The sequence below is a fragment of the Protopterus annectens genome, chromosome 11.part0 (genome assembly GCF_019279795.1).
Source record: "Protopterus annectens isolate FY-2018-M chromosome 11.part0, PAN1.0, whole genome shotgun sequence".
Lineage (NCBI taxonomy): Eukaryota > Metazoa > Chordata > Ceratodontiformes > Protopteridae > Protopterus > Protopterus annectens.
In genome coordinates, this window is record NC_056745.1 from 1446771188 (window position 1) to 1446786290 (window position 15103).

Consider the following 15103-nt stretch of genomic DNA (forward strand, 5'->3'; position numbering starts at 1 on the left):
CTGGTTTCCCAGCCACCAGTCCCCCTTTTCACCTAAGGCACAGACTATAGATTTTTATTTTTTGTATGACATGTGTCCAGGGTGCTTCCATTCCTGGGTTAGCCTTCTTTTGGGGGCTCCTGACAGTTAAGGCAAGAAAAGCTGAGGAAATGGCGTCAGCTTCTTCCCTTTATACCTAATGTACTGACATCAGTTTTACAACCGGCGGCAGCCAACGTCATATACCAAGGACTCTGGTATTCGGGCCGACTGAGGACTACTGGGAGCCAGATAACCAATATGTGAGGACTGCAACAGTGAAGACACTCGAACATCTACATTTATGGTAAGTGTACACAACTGCAATTTTCTACTGATGTCAAAATAACCATCTGTGGTGTTCTGCATCTTCCTAGCTACTCTTTTTGTGAAGTAGAATTACATCCACCCTCTCCTTGTCTTTGGCTTATACCCCATCCTCATGGAATTGTTAAACTGTGGAGTCAAGTCATATTGCTCTGTCCACCTTTAATTTTAGCAGTTCATTTAGAACACTTCCTTGGGTGAACAGAAGGGCATCACTAAACAGTTTCAGAGGTGAAAAGGGATAAAGTCATGACTATGACCAAGGGCACCCGCAGGCAGGTGCAAGGGGGTGCACTTGCACCCCCCTGGAACCGGATGGCTGAAAATGCAATTTTATTTTAATTAAAAAAAAAAAAAAAAAAAAAACTTTTTTTCGTTTTTTTTTTTTAAACGGCGTTCCGCTTTAAGAATGCCCTTTGCATCGCGTTCTCCTTTAAGAATGCCCTTTGCATCCTTTCCGGTTGCACAGACTCAACAGGTCTTTGCGACCCGTTTTCATCTTCTGTGTCTGTGCGATCATTGGTTTACGTCTTTTACGCGCCTACCGGGGATTTGAATTGCAGAGGACATTTGGACTGTGGACGCGCCAGCCGCCAGATGAATGTAGAAGGGAGAGGTAGGTGTGTGTATATATATATATATATATATATATATACATATTCAGTCATGCAAGAGCACCATTATCTGGTAAAGCACAACGTGGATCTGATAATTAGAAATTAGAAATTAGAAGTGAGTATAAAATGTATTTTAACTTGTACAAAGCTGCACTGTAAGACAGCAAAGGAACACAATTTTGGAAATTTTAACACAACAAAAGAGACTTTGAATGTTGTAAAGAAAGGCAATAATTTTCATTTTGTAAAAATGGTACCGCTGAGAACAAAAGATTCACAAATTTTATGTAAGTACTCATTTCAGCTGCTTTAAGATGTGCCGTAGAAAATATAAATATGGACACTCAGACAGGTGGTAGTGAGTTTTATACAGATGACCAAAAAAAGAGAATGAAACCCTTCAAATTTTCACATATTTTTCAAAGTTTTCAAAAGTACAGATGTAAACAATATTGCTCCAAGAGTGACTCTCCCAAAAAGAATGATGCAGATTAGACAATGCAATTCTTAATTAACCCAATTTATTTAGTTAATTAGTGCTTTTAATGAGGAAGTTCATCTAAATGAAATCCTTTCACAATCAAGGTAATGAATGAAAGTGTCATGACCACTACTACTTATACAAATATCATGCTTGAGTTAGGAATACATGAATATTCTGAATTATACAGTGACTGGCCATTAACATTCAGAAACAAGCACGCTGATTGGTCAGCCCAACCAGTGTGCCCATTGTAAATTGAGCATATACTAACAGCAAAAGTCCAGTTGAGTGGTCAGACTTTTTTTTAATTGCTATCTCTTAGACAAGCACTAATCTGAATGAAGGACTCTGAAATTAAAAAGCATGTCATTATTTTTTGACTTTGTTTCTCATAAAATGTATTTTTTTCTGACAAATCATTGAGGAACAGTCACGAAATAATGACAGGCATTTCAGTTTCAGACTTTCTTTCCATCAGACAATGGACACGTATTCACATTTTTCCAAATAAGAGGTACATACAAGGCCAGAGAAAACAAGTACAAGTATCCTATTTTTTGCTTATTTTTACGGGTTATTTATAGCACTTCTATTGTCTGCTGCATACTTTTCTAGCTAGTTTCACTGTGTGTGAGGTATTAACTGGAATTTTTCTACATTTGTTAAGCACCTGTTTGGGTTTGTTTGTTCTAATTTTTGTATCTTCTGCTCCTCCTTATTCCCTTTCCACTTTACCAAAAAAAAAATGTCTAAACTTGTTTCCTGCCTTTCCTTTAAGTAGTCTAGTCCAGATACAGATTTGCTGTATCCAGGACTGTTTGTAAGCTTCTGAGCCCCCGCCGCTTAGCTAGGGTTAAACTATTCCCGGCGTCAAAGTCTGCTCCTCAAATTTTCCCTTAGAACTAGCCAGTTTTTTCGTTGTAGCACTCAAATCTGTTTCTTTGAGCTCAGCACTTGTTCAGAACTCATTGCAAGCACTAAATAAGCTACAATTTACTACAGCACTCAACTTTCCTCACTTGTCTAGAGGAAAACAAGTTTTAGTACTTAATAAATAAGCACCTATCCAGGCATGTCTAAGGGTCAGCTACCGGTGTTTTCTCCTATCTACCTGATGAATCTGGGCATCCTGGGGCAATGCAGCAATTGCCTCATGTACACAGACAACCCTCTCCTCCTACCACCCAACACTATAACCTGTGCGAGATGCTCTTATATAGCCAAACTGGAACCAAAGCTCTCTTCAACCAAGACTGGACTAGACAGTCAAGAGGAGAGGGTAAACACTTGCACCACACCACACTCATCACATAGTCCCTCAAAACCTACACCAACAAAACACACACATAGAAACACAAAACACACACCTACATTCATGGAGGCTCTCAATAAAAATCTGCCCAAGCAACAGGGACTTCCAAAGCAGCAATGCAAGCAACCTCCAGCCCCCCCAACACGACCCAAATGACACATAGCTCACAAACTCAGTGTGTCACTCAACCACAGCCCATAAGTCATAACATATCCAACACTCTAGTCATTGGTGACTCTGTAGTCAGGCACACTGATGTTCCACTCCTCAGGCTAAACATATAGTCAGGCACACTGATGTTCCACTCCTCAGGCTAAACAAGGAGAAAGTTACTATCAGCTGCCTGTTGGGTGCCAGGATCCGCCACATAATGCACAAACTCAAGTCACTCCACAACAAGTACAAATATGCATTTATATTTATGCACATACATAGTATATATGCTAGTTTTCATATATTTTGTTTAATGGTATTATATTAACTTTATATATATTTTTGTCGGAGATTATTAATATTTTATTTTATTTTGTTTTATAATGTGTTTTCATTCTATATTTAGTTCATGTTCGTAGATTTGTAGCGGTGAGAAATGTCTATGCATTATCTAGTGTGCTCAAACCCATAGCGAATATAATGTATACTTGTAGGTTGCAATTGTAGCTAGAGTTCAGGTTTAATTACTGAGTGTATCTAAGCAATTGTGACTTTAAGTAGCTATTGGATTAATTGATTGATTGTTAAATTGAAAGTATGGTATTTCCTCTGTATTTGTATAAAAGGAAGTGTAGAATGGATGCATTTTAAGATCTGTTCTTCATAAAATTTGTGGTTTCTGTATTTTTGTGCCCTTGCAAAGCCAGTAGTGCATTGATGCAGTGGTAGCAGTGTTGCCTGACAGCTACATGTTCTTTGGTTTGATTCTTGGCTGGGGTGCCTTACCTACTAAAAGTTAGCTTTTGTTCCAAGTCAGACGTTCCTGGTTAACAAATGTTAAAAATGACACACATTTGAATATCAGACGTCATATTCTTCAGAAAGTGCATGGTAACACAAAAGCTTTTATTCTAGCAATTTTTTAAGTGTATAAGATGGTTATTTGAAATTTGTCCCTATTTTGGGGACTGTATTCCCCCATTATTGGCTTCATCCTGGTTTTGTGCTAAGGTTGAGAGCTATGGTAAGAACTGAATATGTTTGGGGGCAGGGGGCTATATTCCCCCATTACTAGCTTTGTCCGGTTGTTTTTTGCTAAGAGATTGATGAGAGCTATGGTGAGAACTGAATTCACTGAATGTTTGGGGCTGTATTCACCCATTATTGGCTTTGTTCAGGTGTTTTGTGCTAAGAGGTTGACAGCTGTGCTATGGTGAGAACTGAATTCACTAGATGGTAGCCATTTAAGTTTCCATCTTCCTCTTTCACAAAACAGCTTATTTGGCATAATGGTATGTTGCTCTGTTTTGCACAGGGTCCCCTGGGTTCAAGACGTGGCTGTGAAATATATGGTGGTAATGCAGCATTTTATTCTAGCAACTTTCCAACATTATACAAACAATGTTTAAAATGTGTCCCTGGTTTTTGCCCCCCCCCCCAATAAATTTTGGCTTTTTCCAGATTTCTTGTGCTGCAAAGTTCAGAGATACAGCTGAGTGTTAAGTAGATTTTACAAGGAGCTGAGAGCTGCAGGGGAACAAAAGTTTAGTGCTGCTTATGCTTAGTCTGCTTGCATTGTTAATAGCACAACAGCTAGTGTATTTGCTTTTGATGCTCAAGGTTGTGGGTTCTACTCCCACAGTAGATAGATGCATTGCTGATACTGTACTGTGTTATAAAAGGGGTGGATGCTGCAGTCCTTTTTGGCAAAGATACCTGGTAACTATGAACCTGTTATCAGTTTGCTATCCATTCCCTATTGTGGTATTACTAGCTTATTTTTTAATGCATGCAACATAGGCAATTTATTCTTCAAGGGCAACAGGCACTTTATTGTAGATGAAGCAATGGCATATAAAGTTGTTTGCTAGCAACAACCTCTTTATTAGTTACAGATTTCTTTAATGTGGATTTTACTACTACAGAGATTGTGCATATTTACTGATACTGGTGGACTATAGAAGGTTGAGTAGACTTTTTATGATGGAAATGTTCTGAATTGGGCAGTTTTGTCATTTGGTGTATGCATTTTGTTTCATTGTTTACTGGAAAAATGCTTAAAACAATAAATTTAAAATGCCCTCTAACAACTGTACTATATTGTACAAGGAATATAATGTAATGCAGTCGGGGAGGTGTATCAAAGAGCATGTGTATGTTTCATGTTCAAGGGGCCTATGATTTTGAAAATAGCCCAAAGTTAATATTTATCTGCCACTGGCAAAATGTATTTTCTTTGAATGTGGGTTTCAATGCTGTTTCAATGCATGTGAGTTTCAAAGGCAGAAAAGTTTTAATGCTAAGTCTATTTTCATTGTGAGACTGCATTGCTTTGTTTAACAGATATCTATTAGGGTTTGTGCTGTAAAATGCAAAATAAAACTTTCAAATGAAATCTAAATCATCGCAGAAGTAAAGCAGTATGTACATTACAGTGCTTATGGTAACTGGGGCAAAATAACCAAGGAATGCAGCATTGGAATGGCTGCAGAGGGAGGCTCCATTCGACCATGATTTTGTGAGGGGGGGGTAGCAATCTCAGACAGCCCCGATTGAACTGTACCTCTCAGTTGCCCATATTTTTGCAGAATGAATAGATATTTGCTTCTTATTTTTGGTTTGTTCCTCATACAATTTGTGATTTTCTAGCAAATAATTTAGGAATGAAGTCACTAAATGATGGACATTGAGTTTCAGATGTCATAACCTTCAGAAAAATGCATGCTAATGCAAGACCTGCTATTCTATCACTTGTCTTAAGTTTGTACAAGAACAATTTTTAGTAGTGTTTGTATGTTCTCCCAATATTTGGCCTTGTCCTGATTTCCTGCATTAAGAGGATGAGAGGTATGTGCAAATCGCTTTGTAGAATTAGGAATATCCAAACCTCTTCATTGTCCCCAGTTTTGGCTCAAAATGTTGATCTCCCCTAATAATCCCTCCTCAAAATGGCAATTTTGGAAGAAAACGTGATTGAAGTCTCCTAGAATAATGTTGTTGGCTTAATGCATAGGGACACTATATTAGTTAGGTAGGAGATATGGACTGATGGGGTACATAGAGAGTTAGGTATAACACAGTAAGGAGTTTTGTTAATGCTAAGTTGGATGCAGAGGAATTCCACGTCATTATCTCACCTAGCAAGTCTGGAGATGAATTGTTCTTTAAGAATATGTAGACACCATCACCCTTTCATCTAAGGTGGTAGGCCTGAACTTGTGGCAGGTATTGAAATCCTGCATTAAAGGAGTGCTGTCATCGGTCTTGAACTAGGTCTCAGTGATGATGCATATATAGATGTTTTCCAGGGGAAGCAGTGCTTGTAAGGAGTGGACTTTTTAGCTTAGGCTCTGAAAAGGAAATTGGTTATTTTCTAATTCATGTAGCTATAAAATTCAGTATAAAAGTTGTAACAGTTTCTGAATGCAAACACACTATTAAAGCAGCATCATGGTAGGGAGTACTTCAGTACAGAGAGATTCAACTATATACATAGACATGAGTTCCTTTATACCTTTCTGTCAAAAAACTAACACACACCATGGTCACACACAGTTTAAAGTTGTTGTAACTTTGAAAAAATCTATTTATGTATTTCTTGCACTAAGAAGTTGAGGTGTGTGTGACAGATTCAGAGAGAGAGAGAGAGAGAAATGCCCTAGTTAGATATAACAGGTGGAATTTATTTTCAAGTGCATTTTCCAGGAATTATGAGCTTCAAGGGAAGCAAAGGTTAATGCTGCTCATGCTAAGTCTGCTTAAAATGTGCAACTGTTTTGTTTAGCAAATGGTATCATTATTGTGGTATAGAATTTTAAAGCAGTGTTAGGACAGTAGGTAGCATCTTGATGCAAAGGGCTGTAGGTTCTATTCATACAGCATGCACATTTGTATTTTAAGGGGGTATGGTACTGCTGTTCTTAGTATGTCCTCCTTTGGATGAGACACCTAATAACTATGAACCTGTTTTTCAGCCTGCCACCCATTCCCTATTGCAATATACCAACTTACCATTTATTTTAATGTAGCACAGGCAATTTATTCTTCAAGGGCAACAGGCAGTGAATTTGTAAAAGAAACACTGAAATATAAAGCTTTTTCTAGCAACAACCTCTTCATTGGTTTCGGATCTCTTTAATGTGGAATTATTCGGATGACTTTTACTTCTGCAGAGATTCTGCATATTGGTGGATTGTATGACAGACGTTTGAGTGGCCCTTTATGGTTGAAATGTTCTGAATTGGGCAGGTTGTCATTATTGGTTCATATGATTTGTTTCATTGCTTAAAGGAAAAATGCTCAGAACTAAAAATTTAAAACGCACTCTAACAAGTGGTGCTGTATTATACAAGGGATATAATTCAATTATTATGTAGTATAATTAATACAGTCAGGAAGGTGAATCAAATAACTTTTGCATGGTTCTAAAATGTGTGCAAGGAGCCTATGATTTGGAAACAGGCCAAAGGTAAACTTACCCTGCCACTGGCCAGATGCATGTTCGTTGAATGTGGGTTTCGATGCTGTTTCTGTATGTGGGTTTCAAAGGTAGAGAAGTTTTAATGCTGTTTGTTTTCATTGTAAGACTATTGCTTTGTTTAGGTTTAGTAAATGTCTATCAGTGTTTGTGCTATAAAATTTGAAATAAAAGTTGTAAATGAAATCCAGATATCTGTAATCATTGTAGAAGTAAAGCATAAAACAGTATGCACACTGAGAGATTTGAACAGTGTCTATGACAAATGGGGAGAAATAGCCAAGTAATGGGACACTGGAATGGCTGCGTGGGCAGGGGATGGGGGTGGGGCTTAGTGGGCGGGGCAGCATAGGCAGTGGGGCTGTGTGGGCGGGGCTTTGGGTTTGCACCCCCCTGCAAAAAATCCTGCGGGCTCCCTTGACTATGACCCATGTGGCCCAAGAGTGATTAATGACACATGTGGCTCAAGGTAATTTAGTGTCTTGGGCATAGGACTAGCAGGAGAGTATGGGAACATCTATACTGGAAAAGAGTGGTCTGGGGGCAATCCAATGCTACAATCCCACAGCAAAGGGTGTTATTGGGAAGTGCCAGGGTGGGTAGTCAGTCACCAAGCCATTTGAGTGGTAGGTATCACTGTGACATTGGTCACTAAGTTGATTTGGTGGTAAGTCTCATTGTGTGTGTTTTGGGGGAATCTGCAACCACATTGGGGAGGACATTGTGTTCTCCACAGTGATGTGGGTTTTTGTCTCCTCATCCTAGGGAGTGGTGAGGCCTAAATAAATATTCTGGCATTGTCAGGGTCACAGACCACCACTGGGGCTTCCTGTATGATGGCCTCACACTATGAATAAAGTTTTCTTTTCTGAAGGCGAAAGAAAATTGTCTGATCAGGTTTTCTGCTCATTAGGAGTGTTACTTGCACTTTTATCTAAGTTCATAAATGCGCATTTAACAATGTATCATAAAGGAGTTATGGGCATGAAGGTAGCCCCTTGCTATCTTTCTAATATGTGTTACTAATTTGCATTTAAGGGTGATAAATCAAGTGCTGTGGAAATTGCCACTGAAAAATTAATTTTCTTTAAATTCACAGATAATTAAAACTTACATATCCAACTCAGTGGCACTGACTGCCATTTACTCTGTGTGTGAATATGAGTGCCACAATGGGTTAGATTTGCTGACTCACATCTCCAGGGTCTCAGGTTCAAGCTTAACGTTGATCAGTGCCTGTTTGGAGCTTGTACATGGGCATTTTTCAAAATATATTGATTAATTGAACAATCACACTGTTTCTGACCTAAATCAAGACTGAAAAAGGACCACCTATCTGATTAAGAAATGCTTAAACAAAAAAATATTACTAATAATCTGCAATATTCAGGTTCCTAATCAGTAGTGCATCCTCTTTCTGCCATTCAAGTTATTCCTGCTAGAATGGTCTAGTCTTTTTCCTTCCCTCAAAGGAGAATGAAAGAGAAATGGGCATTAAAGTCTGTATATGACCTTATGTCACTTGAACTACCATCTACTACCACCAGAGTGACCCATAGTGTCTTCTCCTCTTCTTCTTTATTTGTTCCCTTCCCACAAGTAGATCTATCATCATTTGTGTCCATCCTCTCCGTCTCTGTTGAGTGCAAAGCTTGCTGTTTGGACATCCTAGACATGCTTCTTTGTATGCCGTGTAGTCTTGAACCCAAGGCCTGCTTCTGTTGTTATCATTGCCATACTGTGGTGCACAGCTCACAATGTTCTACTCGGAGTATAAAACAGATTCAAGTTTTTAAGGCAGATGAAATATATCACTTCATCTCAAAAAATAATTGTAATATAAGTGTTAAAATATCTACTTAGGTACAATACTTTTCAAACATTCCATATAAAACATGAAAATAATTGCTCACATATTTCTTAGTTAATGTTTACCTTCTTAGTTGTCCAAGCCTATCTTTATTAACATTCGGGAAACACTACATGCACTCACGTCTTAAGCGCTCGCCGCTCGAAACCACTATGTCAAAGCCAGGAACTAAAGCTACTTGTAGCTCGCATGGGCTGCTGCTCATGATCGAACTCAAATATAAGTTCGGTCAAGCAGCCATGCAGAAGAAGCAAGAGGGGAAGTTTAGACTTAGGGAGCAAGAGAGGGATTTTAGGGTTAGGAAACAAGAAGGGAGTTTTAGGACTAGGGAGCAATTGTGGAATTTAGGTATAGAGATGGGAGTTTGAATTTTAGGTTTAGAGAGTGATCAGGGACTTTAGGGTTAGGGAGGGGGGAGTTGAGGTTTAAGGTATTGGAGTGTGGACTCGGGTTGAGAATTAGATAGACATTTTAGGGTTATAGCCTATGTTCTGTTTTGGGAGGGACTACAGTAACAGGAAGCTAGGCTGATGGCAGTTAGAGAACTTGATTTTTGCAGCAAGTGGCAGCGAACATGTGTGCCTTGGGCTACCAGTACATAAGCATCTATAGTAAACCCTAATATTCTTCATCACATGGCATATTTCTTTTGCATTTGGCCTTTACTTCCCAATCTTATGTATCATTTTTATTCCCTACATTCAAGAGGCAGAATTCTAACTTCTGCACTGGCATAAAGAACATAGATTTTCTAAATAACCTATTATAAATGGAGAAATTCTTTATGGTGGCCAAAGAAACTCTACAAAACTGTAATATCACATCACTTTATTTTATAAATTATTTACAAACCCACAAGAGAAAAATGGCATTGTATAACATTTAATTAATGCATAATTCTTAGTTCAAGGCTGTTGTCTTTCTTAACAGAATGCACAGTTACATATGAATAAAGGTATCAGTTTCAGATATCATAGCAATCAAAAATATCTAATGGTTGGCTGATTCTAATTCTAAAGAAAGGAAAATATTCTTTACTTGTGTTGTCAGCGTGAGATATATTATTTAATGTCAAAAATGAAGAATTGTGTAATTTTGTATTTGATTTATAAAAAAAGTGTTATGATATAATAGAATGCAGAAATGTGCAGATTTGCATGTGTGTGTGCCCTTGTTACATATGTGAGACTGGGTTTCAGAAAGACAGACATCTGTTTCACTTAGCTGTATGGTTAAATATGTAGTGGCATTTCTGAGCTTGTACAGTCATAGGTCAAGGGAGGGCAGCTTGCCAAGCAGCTGTTTTTGTGATAGACATAGCTGAAGGTTCTGTGATCAATCAGTGTTAATGACCCCAACACTGTCCTTTCTGTCAGGCATTTCATGCTAGCAGTTAATGAGTTAAATGTTAAGGCTGCATTCTGTACACATAAGCTTTGTATGCTCACCTCTTGTAGTCATTCTTCCAGCTGTAGCAAATAAACTGCACAATCTCAAAATAAAAAGAAACGGAAATTATTCTATAGTTTGAAAGATTGTAGAAGCTGATATTTAAATGGAGTTATAACTAGATATTTCTAGACAATCTTTAGGGAACTTGAAGCACTGCAAAGAAAAGTTGCAGGTATTCAAAGTCAAGAAAATGAGTCATTCAGGACTTGAACTGTTTTGGTATATGGTATGCAACACAGCATTACAGCAAAAAATAAATGCATTGGTTTGCTAATGAGATACCTAAAGTCTCAGGATCATGATGTTACACTTGCTTCTCCAACATGAACCACTTTGCTGTCAAAGATACCAACACCTCTTTCCATTCACTAATTTTACTAAGTATGACATCCTCTCACTCTCTACCATAGAGGAGCATAAATATGACATCATCTCACTCTCTACTATAGAGGAGCATAAGTGTGACATCCTCTCACTCTCTACCATAGAGGAGCATAAATATGACATCATCTCACTCTCTACCATAGAGGAGCATAAGTATGACATCCTCTCACTCTCTACCATAGAGGAGCATAAATATGACATCATCTCACTCTCTACCATAGAGGAGCATAAGTATGACATCCTCTCACTCTCTACCATAGAGGAGCATAAATATGACATCATCTCACGAATCTCTACCATAGAGGAGCATAAGTATGACATCCTCTCACTCTCTACCATAGAGGAGCATAAATATGACATCATCTCACTCTCTACCATAGATGAGCATAAAATGACATCATCTCACTCTCTACCATAGAGGAGCATAAATATGACATCATCTCACTCTCTACCATAGAGGAGCATAAATATGACATCATCTCACTCTCTACCATAGAGGAGCATAAATATGACATCATCTCACTCTCTACCATAGAGGAGCATGCTTAGAATTTACAGGTACTTCAGGAAGTATGCAGCAAGTTTGGAAGCTCAGCCTGGCTAAATGCATTTCTATTTCAAAGAAAAAAGAAACAGCTGAGAATAATGCAGGATGTCAGTTCAACCTGTAAAAGAGCTAAATGCTTCCTAATTAGTTTAGATACATAACCACTTGGCTATAATACATCACACACACACACACACACACACACACACACACACACACACACACACACACACACACACACACACACACACACACACACACACACACACACACACACACACACACACACACACACACACACAGACACACACACACACACACACACACACACACACACACACACACACACACACACATACACACACACACACACACACACACACACACACACACACACACACACACACACACACACACACACACACACACACACACACACACACACACACACACACACACACACACACACACACACACACACACAGACACACACACACACACACACACACACACACACACACACACACACACACACACACACACACACCTGTCCAGGTGCATAGCTTGTACTAAGTGGACTTCGTATCGATCTCGCCCTATTCTTCTGCCATTCTTATTCCGCACAACAAATTACACTTTATTGTAGTATGTAACTTTAGAAGAAAAACTCCAGTAGTCTGTATCCTCTGCTTGGATTAGTTTCTTTTTCTTAAAAATAATAGCTTGTGAGCAGTTGAGATGAGTCCAGTAAACAGGGTTATAAACAAAAATGTCTTTTGTGATCAACCCTCATCAGTGTGATATGAAAAGGGTGCAAACTGCAAAAACAATCCAAATTCAAAACTCCTAACTACACTAAAAATGCCCCTTTCAGGAGGACTTCACCCTACTATACCTCCAAACACCTCCTGTACTTTATATATATATATATATATATATATATATATATATATATATATATATATATGTGTGTGTGTGTCTACCTTCATTAACCGAAGGATCACTTACCTGAATTTTATTTGGACGAGATGACTTTCATGAAAGCTGAATATTCCGAAACCATGAAGCACCAACCTTCTTTCACTGGGAAATGAACCACTTGGCCACCAGGGTGAACTTTGCCCTTTTTCTTACGGATAGTGTGATCTCAAAGTTTGGTATATTTAGTTAGTGGGGTGGGGGGGTGAAGCCCCCCACTTGGATGGGTTTAATTTTTGCGCGGTGTATTAGTTTACCGTGGTGGCCAAGTGGTTTGTTTCCTGGTAGCAGAAGTTTGGTGCTTCATGGCTTTGGAATATTCAGCTTTCGTGAAAGTCGTCTTGTCCAAATAAAATTCAGGTAACTGGTCTTTCAGTTAATGAAGGTAGACCTATATATATATATATATATATATATATATATATATATATATATATATATATATATATATATTCTGATTTCAAAACTGATGTATCTTGTAGAAAGGGAAAAATTCCTGAGATACCACAATCTCAATCGTATCTTTAAAAATGAAACAAAGAATCACGTTATTGATTGCACATTAGTGTGCATATTAGATTGATACTCAAATGTGCAATAACCAATGTGTCACAATGAAGCCTGGAATCTTCATAAAATTAAGGTAACAGGTCCAGCTTTAAGCCATAAAACATTTTTCTTCATAAACATTATGTTTAGGTCCCAGGATTCTTATACTTAAGGGGCACATCTTAAGGAGGATTTATTATTTTTTTTGCTTGGTTATTGTTGTGAGTAAGACAGTCTAGCTTGGAAAATATTAGGTTTAAAAGTGCACATCTGCTTTTATGTGACTTTTTTATTTCCACACCAGCTCATAAGGCCTGTTTTAATCCTTAAAGAGTTGAGCTCTTGATCTTCATAGGTCAAACTAGGTTGGGCACTCTCTAAAGTTCCAGACTTCCTAAATGTAAAACTTGGTCCCCTACAGCTTTTTTCTGCTCCCTGCCACAATGTCACGTCACACCCAAAGTGGTTTACCCAATCCCTGGATGCCCTACATTCCTCCCAGAAGCAGAAAAAGGCTCCCTGTAATGGATGTGCCTTTCAGTTACTCAAAAGTGTCCAAAAATGGTTCCCCACTAGTTAGATGACAATCATCATAGCTGACTGGAAAAGCATGTGGAGCTTCCTTGTCCCACCTCTCAGGGGGTGGGGGAGTTGGGCTGGGGGGTTGACATAATAGTTAAGGTATTTACCTCATATACATAAGGCACAGGGTTTGATTCTCACTTTTAAAAGTGAAATTGATTAGGCTTAAAATGGCCCAGAAGGGCAGTTAACTTAGTACTTAACTATGAACTTATGAACCTCTTCCTTACATCTACACTGTCCCAGCTCTGTGGCTGCTAAGCCATCTTGTGATATCAATCTAGAGCTGGTCAGCTATTCACTTTATGTGAACCCATTCAGTCCTGTGGTTTCACTAGCAGTCCTATGGATGACATCACCTCAAGGCACAGGCACGGACTGCTAGTCAACCCATTACATATGTGCAGACTGATGCACTGAAAAGCTTACAATATATTTCTCATCCCTCCACCCCCTGTGTTCATACAAAAGGAAGAATCAGGCTGGTCTGTTTTTACAACTCAGTGAAACATTTGCTTCAGTCCTACAGTTTATAATTTTACTTTTATTTAAAGTTACCTGCACAAGCTATTCAAATAGAGATACTTTAGATAGGCACATCTAGTTAAAATGTATCCACCATCAGAGATTCTGTGGCTACTTGTAACACAGATGGTGGAATGAACTAAACTGTTTAGAAGGATTTATCCTTCTTTGTTCAGCTGCTTTAAAAATCTGTACCCAATTTCTTCAGTGACCCCATGCTTTGTCACTGTCCCTCTGTGATCTCAGTTTCAGAAGCAGGATACAAACCATCACTTTTATAGACAGAAGTGCATAAGTACTATCCCCACTATAAAGAAAAGTTGTTAGTCTTGGGGCTTGCACAGATCATGCCAGATGCTCTGTTGTCAATAAAATCCTAACTGAAAATGTTAATGATTTTATCTATACATTTTTATCCTTACTGAATTAGCAAGAGGTTCTCCCATTCGATTCTCGGCTTGGCTTGGGAGTGCCTTCTGTGTGGAGTCTGCATGTCCTCCCTGCAGTTGGATAGCATTCGAAAGACATGTGTACGTAAATGGGCATGCCTTCGTTGAAGGTTGGGCGTTGAGCTGGCACCTCGGCATTTCGTAAAAAATCTACTGGCAATCATTAGTGGACTGGAGTTCCGCTGTGGTGACCCCTTAATGGGAAAAAGACGAAAGACAAACAACAATTGCATTATCTGCATTGATTTCACTATGCCATTCATGAAACATGCTTTAAATCATTTGAAATTGTAAATAATGCACCACATTTGCAAAACAATTATTTGATATCAATAGTGGAAATGGCCGTCTATTTTTACCCCTTAAACTAATAGTACCA